The 16,045-nt window shown below is 45.8% G+C and overlaps 1 protein-coding gene across 4 annotated transcripts in view; it reads left to right on the top strand.

Annotated features, from left to right (window-relative positions):
* Positions 1 to 16,045, top strand: part of RERE (arginine-glutamic acid dipeptide repeats) — a 174,946-nt gene that overhangs the window by 71,519 nt on the left and 87,382 nt on the right. The window lies entirely within an intron of this gene.

The following is a 16,045-nucleotide window of genomic DNA, read 5'->3' as shown; positions in this document are numbered from 1 at the left end:
ACCCCACTGCCCCCCAAAAGGAAACAAGTCCTTTAAAAAAATAATCTTTTAATTGAAGAGTGCTGTGCTTTGAGAGTGGAAATTCTCACTGAATTTCTTTTCAGATCAGGCCATTTGAAGAAACAGATTTGTATTTTCTTCAGGCTGAGGGTATGGCTTCAGAGCTAAAGAGTTTTTTATTAAATAGTAGTATTTAATGTGTTTCTTTTATAGTTCACACTGATTGTAATACAAAGAATTATAAACAGTGAAATATCCTTTTATCTCTCTGTTTGTGGTTAACAAGTCCTAAGATTCTGTCCATTCTCTTTATCTTAATTAAAATGTTGATTGTGATTACTTCTGGCTGATGAAAACACACAATTAAAACTTAGCTGAGTGACTTTGAGAAAATCCAATAACTGTGCAGAAATTCAGTTCCTGTGTGCACCCAGTGGGTTAAGGGACATTTCACACCCCCAGGTATATAAATTAATATATAATGAATCCTCCCTGCTTTAGGGAGAGCTGTGGCATGCTGTGATGGGAAATCCAACAGGAATATCCTTGAGAATCCATCAGAATCTCAGCAAAGCTCTGTGCAAGAGCTCAGCCAGGGGAGCTTTGTCCCAAACTCTTGGGGTGTCCCTGGTGAAGCCTCCTCAGGAGTGGTTGGGAGCAGAAAAAACCCCTTGGTTACAAGATTGTTTTATCCCAATGGAAGTGTCTTCCTCACCTTAAACAGCCAGCTGTTGGTTTTAAATATATGAAGCAACAGCAGTAATTACATTTCAGATATGAATATATTAATTATGTAGTGCCTCTAAACCCATGCGTATCCAGCTTTGATTAAGGCTCAATTTAAATATCAAAAGTAGTGCAGAGCCATGGCTGTGGGAAGGGGCTTTGTCTGCCTGCAGAGATCAGAGGGGCAGAAGCTGAGTGGATTTTGGGGGTTTGGGAGGAAGGCACAGAGCACAAGGTGGGGCTCAGCTGAGCCAGGGCAGGGGAGGTTGTGCTGGTCTGGAAATGATATCAGTGAGTTGGGATGGTTTGGAAATGGCATCAGTGACTTGGGATGGTGCTGTGGAGCAGGGCAGGTTTGGAAATGGCATCACTGAGCTGGGATGGTCCTGCTGAGCCAGGGCAGGTTTGGAAATGGCATCACTGACTTGGGATGGTCCTGTGGAGCCAGGGCAGGTTTGGAAATGGCATCAGTGAGCTGGGATGGTTTGGAAATGGCATCTCTGACTTGGGATGGTCCTGCTGGAGCAGGGCAGGGGAGGTTGTGCTGGTTTGGAAATGGCATCACTGACTTGGGATGGTCCTGTGGAGCAGGGCAGGTTTGGAAATGGCATCAGTGAGCTGGGATGGTTTGGAAATGGCATCTCTGACTTGGGATGGTCCTGCTGGAGCAGGGCAGGGGAGGTTGTGCTGGTCTGGAAATGGCATCAGTGAGTTGGGATGGTCCTGTGGAGCAGGGCAGGGGAGGTTGTGCTGGTTTGGAAATGGCATCACTGACTTGGGATGGTCCTGCTGATCCAGGGCAGGTTTGGAAATGGCATCACTGACTTGGGATGGTCCTGTGGAGCCAGGGCAGGTTTGGAAATGGCATCACTGACTTGGGATGGTCCTGTGGAGCCCAGCAGCTCCAGCTCTGCTCTGCAAGGAAGGAAAGCAAACACCTGCACAAGGACAGGAGCACTGGGACTCTCACCCAAGAAGCTGATTTACATTTTTCTCCAGGACAGGAGTGGGAGTGCAGAAGTGGAGCACAGAGGAGCAGAAGGGGTGAGGAGCTGGTTTGTACAATTACTCTCATTTGTACATCCCTACACACACAGCAGAGCTGCCCCTCATGCTGCCTTTCCCCTTCCTGCTGTGAATTCCCAGCTTGGATAAATGAGTCCAAATTGCCTTTTTAGGGTTTTCCAGAGGGACCCAGAGCCCGCCCAGCAGATGGATTTCAGCAGCCTGTTTGTGCTTTCCCATATCCTGACTTAATTTGGTGTCACATTTAAAATGCTAATGGCCACACTCAGCATCGGAGCATCAGAGGGAAAGTTTACAGCAGAAAACGCTGAATTTGCCATACAAAGGGAAACGTTGTTAATTGTGGTGCAGTTGCCCTTTGTGCCTGTGTGTTTACTTGATTGAAGCATCTCGAGTGTGGAGCTTTCTCCTTGAAGCCTGATTTGAATGGAGTACACAGCTGGATTGCCCCAGGGCCTTGTAACAATTTATAGTCTGGATGGAAAGGCAGAAGTGCATAAAAAGACAGTTGTGAAATGCTGCTAGTGCCCTGTAATAGAAAATCTGGGTATGGTGACCTTGGCTGCCTGGGCCTCTGGGATCGCTTTGCTCTGATCCAAAGGATTATAAAATGGAAAGAATTGCATCTCACCTGGAATAAAGGAAGGGAAAAAATCAAAAGAAATTTGTTTTTCTGAATTACGCAGTTCCTGTCCTTTGCATTCCTCCTGCACATGGCCTTGCTTTTAGCAAACATGTTGAATTTACATCTCTTATTCTCTGCACTGTTACAGGAGCTGGGGGTTTTGCATGCAAATATCTGGGTGAGGTTTCTGTAGCCACAAGCATTTATGTATTTAAAAGCCTCATTCTGTTTGCAGATGAATTGATGTTCTGTTCCTGAACTGCAGCTGAATTAATTTGTGGCAAATTTTTCCTGGCCAGTTCTGAGGCAGCGTGACCTTTCCTTTTTGGTGTGGAAAAAAATGCTGATTAATGCAGATTTTTTTTTTTTCTTTCTACATCCAAGAAAAGGCAAAAAAAGATTTTCTTCTTCCTCCAAATCACTGCTAAACCTTTTCAGGGTGAGGTTGGGCAGAGCTTGGGGGAGCTGGAGTTGGTGGAAGGTGCCTGTCCATGCAGGGGTGGAGGGGATGGGATTTAAGGTCCTGCCAGGCTGATTCCATGGCTCTGGAAGTGCTGCTCAGTTCTGCCATGAAGGAACAGAGCAGCCTTGCTAATAAGAGCCAGACAAATGAGACGTTTGAAGGAGCACTGAATTATTTAAAATAAAAAATTTAGCCTGCAAATGAGATTGGCTTTTGTGTAATGTGCAGCAGATGAGGAGCTGCTGTGGGTGCAGTGGGGCACGAGTGGGATGAGGATGAGGATGGGGCTGCAGGGCTCTGGAGGAGGTGGCAGCAGTGATGGAGAATCAGAGGTGACAGTTTAAGGATTGCATGGCAGGGGCTGCTCAGTGATTAAATCCACTGATGCTGTCACTGAGCCGTGAGGCTGCAGATAACATTCTCTCCCTGTGCTGGAAACAAGAATCAATACAAACTCCTTGACAGGGGCTAAATTATTAAATAGAGCCTTCCTTACAATGTTTCATTATCTGGGATTTACCTCAGCTGGTGATTTGTCAGCAGCACAGGGAGATTTGCTGGGCGTTTTGTATTAAAATAATTCCAGATGCATATGAATCCATTTTGATAATTCCCCTCCTTTTTACAATGCTTCCTTGTGTATTTTTTTTTTTTTGGTTGCTATTACCCAGATGCCACTTTGAATTCTCCCACAGATCCTAAGCTGTGCTGCACAGTGAGGTTTGGGCTTGTCACATCTGTGTAAAAATAAATTCTTTGTGTATGGCAGACTGTTCTCTAAGTGCTGCTTTCTGCCTGTTAAATTAGCAGGGGATTTGCAGGGTCTCAGGTGAGCTGCAGAACTGAGGGAAGAGCCACGGGGCTGCTCTGTGGATTTATGGGCACTGGAGTGTCACTGGACTGGGCTGAAATACAGAGCAACATCCTTTTTATTTAGTTGTACATGTGGAGGGAGGCAGGAGCAGGAGCCATCCATTGTGAGCAGCCAGCCCAGCACATTCTGATTCCCAGGGCACTCAGGGCTGTGTCCACACCTGCCTGAGCTCTGTGATTTCACCAGTGCCATTGCTTTGTCAATTAAGGAAGGTTTAACATTTCTGGGGGGTTTTGGGGGTGTTTTTCTGACAGCCTTGGCACTGTAATGCACCAGTGAATGAATTCCTACAGAGCTGCAATGTTATGTCACAATTACATCATGTTTTTTGGAGAGGCAGTGTTCATATTTGGAGCTTGGAAGCAGATGGCAGCATTGTTCAGAGCAGGGATTAAACAGCTGGAAGTTAAGGCTAGATCTGTGTTTTTGAGGGCCTGAATCCAGCTCTGCTCCAGTCCTTCCACATGGCCTGGATCTCTGCAATTGCAATCCAGACCTCACAACTTAGGGGCTGCATTAAAAAAAACCCAAACAAACATAGAAAACACCAAAACAAACAAACAAAACCCCCGCAGAATAATCCACAGGGGGTTTGTTTGGATTTTTTTTTTTTCCTTTTTAATGTGATTGCCCTGTTTGTTCTTGCCCCACTTGGCATCCAGCTGCTGGAATTTTTGTGGCTTGTTGGCACAGGATTATTCCCCCAGGAAAGGCTCCTGGGCTGGCAGGGCTCTGGAGCATCCTCTGCTCTCTGTGCTTTTGGCTTGCCCATATTTATCATTTCATCAAGCCCTTTGTCATGGCACTGTGGTTTTCACCACCTTCAGCTTTTTATTTTACCTTTCTCCTGTCTTGTTTCCTCCCCCTTTCCTGAAGTAAACCTGTTTTCTACACCTGTGCTGAGATAATTGAGTGCTAAATAAATCATTGTGTGCCAGCTGGAAAGTATGGAGAAAAAAAATGTTATCTCTAGCTTTTAGAAAAAAAAAAAAAAAGGATCAAATTATACATTAGCTGGGTTTTATGTAGCAAGAGAAAATGGAGTTAGAATAAATGTAGCCATGTCCTCTGGTGTTGAATAGTGAGAGCATCTGTCATGTTTAATAATGCTTCTGACCTTTAGGATTATTGAAGTCGAAATTTTCTCTCTGGTCATCTGGGGGTACTTGAGCACTGTCAGATTTCTTGTGTCTCTGCTCAGCCTCCAAAGACTCATTGTTATGCTTTGTGAGCTGCTGAAGATAATTCATTAAAGAAATTTGTTTTCCTGCTTTCAGAAGGGTTTCCTTGAGGAATGTGAAATGTCAGAGCGGTCCCTGGATAGCAGAGTGTGTGCATCCCTCAGGGATGTGCCTGGCTTTGCTTTGGGGTGCAGGGGGTGCTCTCCATGCTCAGCAGGGCTGTGCTGAGCTGGGGCAGCTCTCTGTGCCAGGAGGGGCTGGGCTGCCTCAGCTCCTGAAAGCTGGGAGAGGCTGAGAGGGACAGGGGAGCTGCCCAGGGAGGGGAAAGGTGGGGCTGCTCCCAAACTGTTCTGTGCTGAGTGGCAGGGAAGGAAAAATCTTTTTATTTTAATACCTGGAGTGGCAGGAAAGGAAAAATCTTTTTATTTTAATACCTGGAGTGGCAGGAAAGGCAAAATCTTTTTGTTTTTTTAATACCTATTCTGTGCTGAGTGGCAGGAAAGGCAAAATCTTTTTTTTTTTTAGTACCTGGAGTGGCAGGAAAGGAAAAATCTCCCTTTTTTGAATACCTGTTCTGTGCTGAGTGACAGGGAAGGCAAAATCTATTTTTTTTTTTTAATACCTGTTCTGTGCCTGAGTAGCAGGTAAGGCAAAATCTCAGGTTTTTTTTTTTTTAATACCTGTTCTGTGTTGAGTGGCAGGAAAGGCAAAACTCTCCTTTTTTTGAATACCAGGAGTGACAGGAAAGGCAGAATCTTCCCTTTTATTCAGCAGGGACTGATGGAGCCACTTAAGGAAACGCTTCCAGTCAGCTCCACCTTGTGTCTGGCTGAGCTTCAGGTGCTCTCAGGGCTCTGTCCCTGCAGGACCCGGTGTCACCTCTGGGGACAGGTGAGCCTGGCACTCCCAGGGATGTGATGGATCTGCATTTCTGACACTGCAGTCACTGAACACCAATCCGTGGAGAATTTGGACTTGTAATTTTGATTAAAGTGATTGCTTTTTAAAGCAGCCTCGGTTTGTTTTGGGCCATTAGAGGGTATTTGAAGGGAAAATAACTTTTTAATTAAATTAGTAGTGCACAAGCATCCTGCTCTGCTTTCTAAGCAGAACTTCTGGGGTTTTTAAATCATATTCCCTTCAGTTGTTTGTTGGCACATTTTAAGGTTAAAAGTGATGCAAAATTATTAAAACCAACAGACTTGTGCTGAGCAACTCTTAAACTTCAAACAAAGTTTTTCTTTTGGGAAAACACCCAAGTTGTGTTGTTGTGTGAAGCAATCCTTGTCCTTCCACCTGGGTGTGATATTAATATACCCCTGTGTAAACAGCAAAGTGCTTCCCTTTTATTTATAAAACATCCTTTTCAGACTACAAACACATCTAAAACGTTCAGTTTACAGAGAGAATCAAATAAGTAAGATAAAAGAACATATATGTTTCACTGCTGTGGAATAGAAAGACATAATTTATGCTCTGTGTCTCCCGTGGTTGTGATTAGTGACCTGAGGCTGTTGAACTTCCTCTTTATGGATTGGGAAAATGCTGTGACAGTTTTCAAGGGAATTGCTCTCTTTGAGTTTAAAGAGATGAAAATGGGTCTGCTAACAAGGACCAGCTTCAGCTTGTGCTTTCATATTCCTGTGTTTAAAAAAAAAAAAAAAAAGGCAGAAAAAACCAGCAAAGGCAATTGGGTGCTTTGATATGTGTGAACCCCAGGACCCTGCCAGGCAGAAGCTGCAGAATGTGGAATATCAGACAGGGAAGCTGCAGGAAGCTGCTCCCTGGGATGCTGATTGCAGTGCCTGTGGCTGGCAGGATGGAGAAGGTGTTTTCCAGGAGGGGAGCTGCCAGGTGCTGCCAGTTCTGCTCTGGGCTGTGGTGGTGTTCAGGAATTCCCTGTGCTGGGCTCTTGGTGATGCTCGCTGGGATTCAGGGCTCCCCTCCCTCAGCTGGGGCACATTTGTGAGGAAATGCCCCAAACTGATTCCAGGTGTGGCTTTGTGGGCATTGCTGCACCCTCAGAACAGAACTCTGGGAGTTTGGAGCTGGTTTGAGCTTTTCAGCTGAAACCTTCACACTGAACTGCAGAATTCCTTAACTGTGGTGAGATCTCATCATGAATGTCTGATCTGGAGGTGATTAAAGCAAGGGGCTGTTTGTTACTGAAGACATTGGGCCAGGAAAGCAAACAGCTGGGAGCACATCTGGAGCGTGGCTGTGTTTGAAACAGGCACGGTAAATATTGAAATTTGAGCTAATACTGCGTTTTATTACAGATTAATTTATCATGTGCTCGTTGGGAGGCACTTGTGGGACAAGAGCTGCAGTTTACACCAGTTCAAGTGCCAGGAAATGGCTTTGGATTTGTCAGTGCTGCTTGTGCCAGGGCATGAATATTTGATTTGACTTTTCCAAGGTGCTGAACACCCAGGGAGCTCCAGGTTTTTTGGGGTTGGGTTCCCAGGGGGTGGCACAGGCAGCTGAAATCTGGGCTGCAGAGCTGACCTGAGCTGGCTGCTCCCCTGAACCTGTGTCTCAGACAGACAGAACTCCTGGTTTCATTACAATCTCTGACACTTCCCTTCCCCAGACACAGGCTCCTCTCAGCAGTTTGAGGAACCAAGTTCATGGCAGTGTTAGAAACAACTTTGTGAGAGGATTGTCTTTGGTGAAGGGAAGCTGATGTGAGCCATCAAACCAAGGTTTACACAAATTCCCTGAATAACTGCAGTGATTTTCCTGTTCTGTGAGGTTCCCTGCCCATTCCCAGTGAGCCTGTGCAGAGCTGGCTGTGCTGATTGCTGGGGTAGATCCCTGTGCCCAGAGCCCCCAGTGATGGCAGGAGGATTCAGAGTCTGCTCTGGCACTGCTGGTTCCACCCAGTGCCTGCACTAATGGGGGAAATTAATTTCAGTTCTGCACGAGGACTGAGAGCTTTCTGCTGCCTGGGCTCAGAGCTCTGTGTGCTGGTCCTGGCAGTGAATTAACACCTTGACTTCTTTAATAGAAGTTATTAGTGGCTTCATTTGTTGAAGTTGTAATGCTGTGGTGATTATATGGCCCAAGACAAATGATTAACTTTGGAATTGTGCGTTAGCTTGGCTGCCTGTGCTCGCTGTAATTCAAACCAGAGTGCACATGGGATGTGCTGGAGCTTTAAAAACCACATTTCTTTATCTCACAAGTGCTTTTCTTGTGGGCCATCTCAGTTGTCTCTATATTCACGCTTCCAGCACCCAAGAAAAGTGGTTTTATTCTCTGCATCTCTCTCCCAACTTTTCTTTTGAGATTTTTTTCTCTTCTGGCAGGTAAATGCATCCCGTTTATTCTCAGTGTAGTTATTTCTGATTTTAGTGTTTTCAATATCTGCCTATTTCCAGATGAATGGAGAGCATCTTTCCAATCTTTAAGTTTAGATTAGATTGCAGTCTGTGGAGCTGGTTTGGGGTATGTTTATTTAGTACTGATTTACATATAAATACAAGAAAACCTCCAAAGCCCAGTGTTGCTAATTTAGCTATTGATACCAGGGCACCCAGCACCAATCTGTATTTTAAATTCCCTGTGAGATACAGTCGTGGCTTCTGCAAATTGACATTTTTTAAGATGCTGCTTTGTTTTCTGGATGAGCTGCTCAGGGTGCTGCCCATTAATTACTGGCTGCCCTTTAATTACTGTGTCTGGTCCTGTTTGCTCAGCCCCTGGTGTGAATTCTGGGTGAAAAGCTGATTTTGGTCCCAGACATCAGCTGGCAATAGCACACGTGTTGGGGCAGTTCCTGAGGAGATGTAAACATTTCAGTAAGTGACCATTTTGTAAATAAATGGCATCCTCAGGGGAGCTGCACAGGGAAACATTCACTTTCCAGCCTTTCTTTTCCAAACACACTTTGTTTCCTCACAGGAACAGCGTTTGCTTTTGTGGTGAAGCAGCCAAGTCACAGGATCTGGCTGATCAGTGCATTTTCTTTCCTTTTCTTTTTATAATTTCCAACCCAGCCTGTTGGCAAAGGTGCTTCAATTTTTGCTGTTATAAAATCCCCCTGCCCACGAGGTGATATTTTAGCAGGCACTGACTGTTCAAACTCCAGGCTGGGTTTGCAGAGCAAACTCTGCTGATTGTTTTATCCTCCAGCTCTTGGTGTGTCTTTGTTCAAAGGTAAAGCCCTCATCGAGACAGTAAAGAAAATGTGGCCTCTTGATATTTAAAAGGTGAGAAATCTATTTAAACTGTGGATGATGGCTTGGAGTAGCCCCACTGCTGAGTGCTGCTTGTTTTAGTAGAAGTGATAAATACTGTGGCTGCTGCTGCTCTGCAATTAGATCTGAGCTATGTGCTATAAATGACATTTAATGGCAAATGTCAGGCGGGGCCTGAGCAGTATCTTCATTTCAGTGCTGCACTTCTTTGGCATGATGCTAGAAAAACCTTAATGGGATTTAATTACTGGAGCATCCATTCAATGACCAGTTAAATGCATTTGTGATCCCATTAGCTGGGGGGAGATGCTCGGGAGGGTCCCTGTCCCTCCAAAGCTGCTGCTGTGGAAAGGCAGGATCTGTAAATGTGTAAATCTGTAATCACAGTGGGGCTGGGGGAGAGCAGGGGTGCTGTGATCAGGAATTGTGCTGCTTGATTTCTCTCTCAGTGCTTTTAATTACAGCCCATTAATGACTCTGGGCGTGTGGCTGTTCTGGGATGTTTGTGCAGTAACAGCAGAGCTGTGGCTCCTCCACAGCCTCACCTGGGATCTGTGAATTTGTATAAAATACAGATTTGGAATTCAGATTGGGTTTCCCTGCCCAGCTGGGTGCAGGGTAATGCCCTTGACAGGCACATGGAACGTGGGGATGTGGGTGGGAAAATAAACCCAGGAAACCTGGATGGAAAAAAGGAAACGGAGCAGAAAGAGCCCACAAAGGGATTAAATGAGCTACTAAGCAATGACCCATAACCTTCATGGAAGATCTTATCATAGTTTTATTTTAAGCCAGCCAGTTTTTAAGCATAACTGCCTTTTTTTTTAACAAGGTGAAATTATCTTGTGTCGTTTAGGATGGCAGTGAAATTTTAAGGGTATTTTGTGCTTAAGTGCATTTCTCCTTAATGAAAACAGGTGACTGCTGGTTCTCAGCACTGTGAGCAGCTTTGTTTCTGGTAAAGCTGGGGAGTTGATGGAATAAATAACACAGTTTATTTTAAATACAGACATCTCTCACGGTCATTACCTGAAATGAAAAATGTTCTTTTTCTCCTTTAAAACCCTGGCTGAGGCTGTGTTCAAGGTGAGACATATGAGTGACACTAAATAAAGTAAAGGGCTGTGAGGTGACACTTGTTCCATATCAGTTCCATATCATATCCATATCAGCCAGAAAGTGCTGGATTTGTTGAACTTTGCCCTAGAGCTGCAGTGTGGCTGAAGCAGAAGGATTGCAGTGCTGCTGGTGGGGTGGGTGTCCCTGCTGGGTTCACCAGGCTCTGGCAGCCTTTGGGTGCTGTTTGTTGTGTTTTGTGCTGGATCTGTCCCTGCTCCAGAGCTGCCATCCATGCCTGGAGAGGCTCCCTGACACAGAGTTAAAGGAATAAAGCAGGGAGTTATTAAAAGGATTTTAAAGAATTCACCTTGGGTAGTGCAAGAGCCCAGCCAAGGCTGCACCCAGGATGGACAATGGAATTTTCACACTTTTACCAGTTTTATAATTTCCATATTGGGATTCATTGTCCAGTTCCAGCTGCAGGTTCTGCAGTCCCACCCTCCCAGATTCTCTCCTCCATTCCCTGTTTGCACTTTTGGGGCTGGAGCTGCAGCCTGTCCTTGGTTCTGGGGCTGGGAAAGGATTTGTGTGCCTGAGCTGGGAGAAGTTGCTGACACTCTCTGTGAAGTTCAGTCACACACTGAGGTAGCACAGAATCTGGAAAATACAGTAGCTGAGCCTTAAGGCATCACCATGGCTGTGCTCCCTGCAGAACACGCTGTGCTCCCCCAGAGCTGGGCAGGAGCAGCTCAGCCCAGCTCAGGGCTGTGTTTTTCAGGAAGTCTGGCAGCTCTGATGCCAACCACCCACACTGGGAGACAGCATATGGCATCTCAGTGTGCACTGAGCACCAGGCAGCTCCCACCCCCTGCCTGGGGAGGCTCCAGCCTTGGGGGCTGGGCTTTGGGGCTGGATTTGGGGCTGGATTTGGGGCTGGCTTTGGGACCATGGGCTTTGGGGCCATGGGCTTTGGGGCTGGGCTTTGGGGCTGGGCTTTGGGGCCAGATTTGGGGCTGGGCTTTGGGGCTGGGCTTTGGGGCTGGCTTTGGGGCCATGGTCTCATCCCTGCAGAGGATGTGCTGTGATGTAAATCTACTTTTGGACACCTCTAGAGGTGCTGCTGTTTGACACCTGGGTGTGGGCTCAGGTTTGCAGCTGGGGCTCTGCTGCCTTCCCTGTCCCTGTGAGAAAACAGGCCACAAGTGACTCTGTGCTGTTTGCACACAGTGCTGCTTCAGCTTTTGTGGAAAGTACAGCAGAGATGTAGAGAAACCCTTCTGCGAGCAGGGGTGTGCATCCCATCCCATTATCCCATCCCATCCCATTATCCCATCCCATCCCATCCCATTATCCCATCCCATCCCATTATCCCATCCCATCCCATCCCAAAATCCCATCCCAGGTGTGTCCTGCAGGTGTGCAGGGCTCAGCACCTGGGAGATCCTGCAGCTCAGGGCAGGGTGAGTGTGGGCTGTTCTGCATCTCAGAGTTACTCCTGTGCCAGGTGAATTAATTTCCAGCACGCTGAGGTGACTCTGAGAATTCCAAAAGGAGTTTTATTTGTGAATAAAAAAGGACACGAGAAGAATTCTGGCTGTAAACAGTCAGAAAATGTCAGGCACGAGCCGTTGTGAAAAAATCCAATATTGTTTTGTCAATAAATTATGCTGTGCCCTGCATAGATCACAGAAATGGGCCTTTACCCTGGAAACAGCAATATTTGATACCCCAGGCAGTTTATTCCCAGCTCAGCTCACACTTGAGTGGATGTGCTGATCGATTATCCCAGGGCTTCTCATTTCCTGCTGCAGCTCAGCCCCAGCAGCCCTGCCCTGCCCTGTGCCCAGATAAGCCAGGCAGGTTCTGGCAGAGCAGCCCTGGAGATGGAGCAGCACTCATTAGATAACAGGAGCAGCTTTAGGGGCTGCAGGCTTTGTGCTGGCTCAGGGGCAGAGGACAGCCCTGCCTGGGCAGGGCACACAGGATTAATCTGCATGTGGCCACATTATTGCTTTTATTTCACATTTGTGGTTCTTGCTGAACACTGACAATGCTGCTCTGTTTGCAAGGAGTAATTATGTGTTGCTATGCAGGCGTCTGAATTAAATAATCAAGCTGCAAAAATAACATTCATTTGTAGTAATAACCTCTGCATTTCCAGGCTGGGTTTGCTTGGCTTACAAACAGCTGATCAGTTTTCTTAATTAATTAGCAAACAGCCTACAAAAAGATACCTGAGAACCTGAAATTACACGTGCTGTTGTGGAGAGGGAAGAGAAATAATCCTTGCTGTATTTCTATAGCTCCTGATTTCCAGATGGCTTCATTTCTGTCCCCTCTCTGCTATTTTTCTTTTCCCCCACAGTGAATCTGAGTGGTCTTTATTTCTCCTTTTCTCTCCTTTGACTATTGGTAAATGTCAGAATTGACCGAGTGTAAAATCATTCTATAGCAGGGGTGAGTTTTTGTGGTGGAAAACATGTTGGAAAGGGAAGGTGTTCTGTTCTTTTCCTGTTCTGTTCTGTCCCTGTTTTTGTCACTGTTCTTGTCCCTGTTCTGTTCTATTCTGTTCTGTTCTGTTCCTTGTCCCTGTTCTGTTCTATTCTGTTCTGTTCCTTGTCCCTGCTCTGTTCCTTGTCCCTGTTCTGTTCTATTCCTTGTCCCTGTTCTGTTCTGTCCCTGTTCTGTTCCTTGTCCCTGCTATTCTATTCTGTTCTGTTCCTTGTCCCTATTCTGTTCTGTTCCCTGTTCCTGTTCTGTCCCTGTTCTGTCCCTTGTCCCTGTTCTATTCTTTGTCCCTGTCCCTGCTCTGTTCTGTTCTGTTCCTTGTCCCTGTTCTGTTCCTGTTCTGTTCCTTGTCCCTGCTCTGTTCTGTTCCTTGTCCCTGTCCCTGCTCTGTTCTATTCTGTTCTGTTCCTTGTCCCTGTTCTGTTCCTTGTCCCTGCTGTGTTCTGTTCCTTGTCCCTGTCCCTGTTCTGTTCCTTGTCCCTGTCCTCTCCCTTGTCCCTGCTCTTGTTTCTCTGGATTGTGCTGCTCCATCCTGCCCATCTGCCATCTCCAGCCCCTGGCTCCTTGTTCCCAGAGCTGGTTGTGGTTGAACGTGGCTCTAAATAGGGCAGGGAGTGAGAGCAGTGATTAAACCCCTCTGGGAGAGCTGCAGGACATCTGTGCTGCTGTGCAGCCTTTGGCTCCTCAGCCCTGCACAGAGCATCTCTGCAATCTGCTTTGGGGTGCAGGAGCTGTTCTGAATGTGTCCTGGGGCACCCTGGCATTGTCACAGTGCTGGAAAATCAGGACATTCCTGCTTGTTTTGAAGAGAACTTGCAGCGTTATTTTTTTCCCCTTTAAGGCAGAAGCTCATTTGAAATAGAAGTCGACCAGATGCTTGTGAACTGAGATGCTTTAATCCATTTACAGATCCCATCTAATTCTTGTTCAATGTCCAAAACTGATTCATGCTGTTTAAAAGGAACAAAACCCAAAATGTCAGCGAGAACAAAACCCCCAAATGAGCACTTTGTGAGCGCTGCAGCAAAAGACAATATTTTCATTAAAGGGGAGAATGTGGTTTTGTAGCACAGGGAATGGTTCTGAGCTGAAATTTCAAACTCTTGCCATGGCTGCAGATTCTGGATTTGGCATGTGACAGTCTGCAGCTTTTCAGATGTAAAGGTGTAAAAAAGGAAAAAGAAATAAAAAGTCACACTTTAGGAGGTAAGGGGACACTTCTTTTGTGTGCACATGGTTTGAAAATAAATAGTCTGCCACAGATTGGCGCCTCGACACCTCGCAGTGCAGTCTGCCTTAGAAATGACATACGTCTTCAGAAGTTGGCTGAGAAAATAGCATGTCTAGGAATTTCTGTGCCATGAGGGATGTAAATGTGAAAAGGGAGACTCTGACAGACGTTTTGTATTTTTAGCAAGATTGAAGCTTCAGGTTAAACCCCACAGAATCGTCTGTGCTGGAGAGTGGGCACAGAAAGGGATTGTCAGGGTGCAGCTGGTAAATGAGCTGGACAAAAAAAGCCCAAAGAAACCCAGAGCCCAACCCAGTGCTCCACTGTCACCCCCTTCCTGTAAACACTGCCTTGCACATCTCAGTGTAAAGGATATTTTTGTTGCTGCTGTGCCTGTGGCTCAGAGCCATTCCATGGGCAGCATTCCAAATCCGAATGGGGACGAGTCTAATTCTCATTTCTCCATCACTTAAAATGCCTCTGAGAGAATTGAGGGGTTAGGAGTTAAAAGCTTGGGGAGTGGGTGCAGACCATGGCTCCTCTGGGTTGGGTTCCTTGTGTTTTGGTTATAACTCATATATATCTATATAACTATATATATATCTATATATATCTGAAGTGTTTTGGTTATAACTCATATCTATATAACTATATATATCTATAGATATATAAATGTTTTGGCTATAACTCTAGACATATATATATAAATATATATATTAAATATCTATATATCTCACCTGTTTTGGTTATAACTCATATATATCTATATTTTATATGTCTATATGTATAGATATATAAATGTTTTGGCTATAACTCTATGCATATGTATTTATATATAAATATATAAATGCATATATATGAAATATATATATCTCACCTGTTTTGGTTATATCTCCAACTTCATGTGTTTTAAAAGACACACTATTTTTGTTTTCTGAGGTGGAAGAAAAGCCATTTCTGGGTGTCAGGAAACCCCCTGGAATCCCCTTTGCTTTGCCCTGCCAGTGCCATCGGTCCCACCCTGATGAGCAATCTCATTTCTGAGTGCTGAGCTGATAAAACTCTGCAGAGCACTGTGAACACTTTGCATTGTGTGTGAATATTCCTGATAAGCTCTTGTGTAATCCCTGCTCTTCCAGGTTTTAGTGCACATGGGGAGTTGGAGCTGGGGCTTCCAGGAGTTGTGGCCATCAGCAAAAACTTCTTTTTGCTTGCCTGAAGGACCAAAAGGGGTTTTGGGAGGTGGGAGAGGTGAGGTGGTCCCTTATGGCAGCAGGGGAAAAGCTCACTTGGATTATTGGAAAGTGCAGAGGCACAGATCCTGAAAATCAGAGCATGGTGCTGCTTGTGAGCTGTCCTTATATCTGTGAGTGGGTTTTGTGCCAGAGCCTCCTCTCAGGGTTTGTGTAACAAAAGAGTGGGGATTTGTGCTCTCAGCTGAGAAACACAAAGAGAATTTGCAGAGAAATGCTGCCTTGATGTTTCCCACCATAAATAAATAGAATTTATGAACTCTTAGCGAGAGGCTAACAGATTATTTACTTGGACTTTTTTGTCTTCAGAATTCAGAGAGGCTGCTCATAAAAGCTGTGATGCACAGAGCATTATTCCAGGAGAGCACACGAGCCTGCAACCCCAATTTCTGAACAGCAGGCAGCAGAAATCAGAGCTGCCTCTCACTCGTTGTCCTTTTGATATTTTTTTCCGTGCATTAGGCAAGCTTTGATTGTGAATTGCTGTTTGTGCTCGGGATGCTCGCAGGGGTTTGGGATGGGGATGTGGCAGTGGCTCAGTCCCAGCTTTCCTGGCACAATGCTGCCACTGGCAGTGGTGTGCTGGAATTACAGGAGCAGGAAACCTTTCCCAGCAGGGTTTGATGTTGTTTGTTCAGCAGAAAAGCTCTGACACCCGGGCTGCTGCACTGAGGGGCAATCCCAGCCCAGTTCAACCAGTAAGCTGAGGTTTAACTGGGAATTGGGGATGGTTTAGGGGCTGGAGGATTGCAGAGCAGAGGAAAACAAGCTGCAGTTGCCTCATGGCAGAAGAATGTTCCTCTCCCTTCAGGCCTTTGTTTCTTCAAGTGTTTTGGAGCAGAACTGCAGACCAAGGGGCTGGGAGATAAACTGAGCAGTCTGTAGTGACTGGATCTA

This window comes from Catharus ustulatus, chromosome 24 (genome assembly GCF_009819885.2).
Source record: "Catharus ustulatus isolate bCatUst1 chromosome 24, bCatUst1.pri.v2, whole genome shotgun sequence".
NCBI classification, from domain to species: Eukaryota; Metazoa; Chordata; class Aves; order Passeriformes; family Turdidae; genus Catharus; species Catharus ustulatus.
This window is presented reverse-complemented; position numbering and strand designations above follow the sequence as displayed.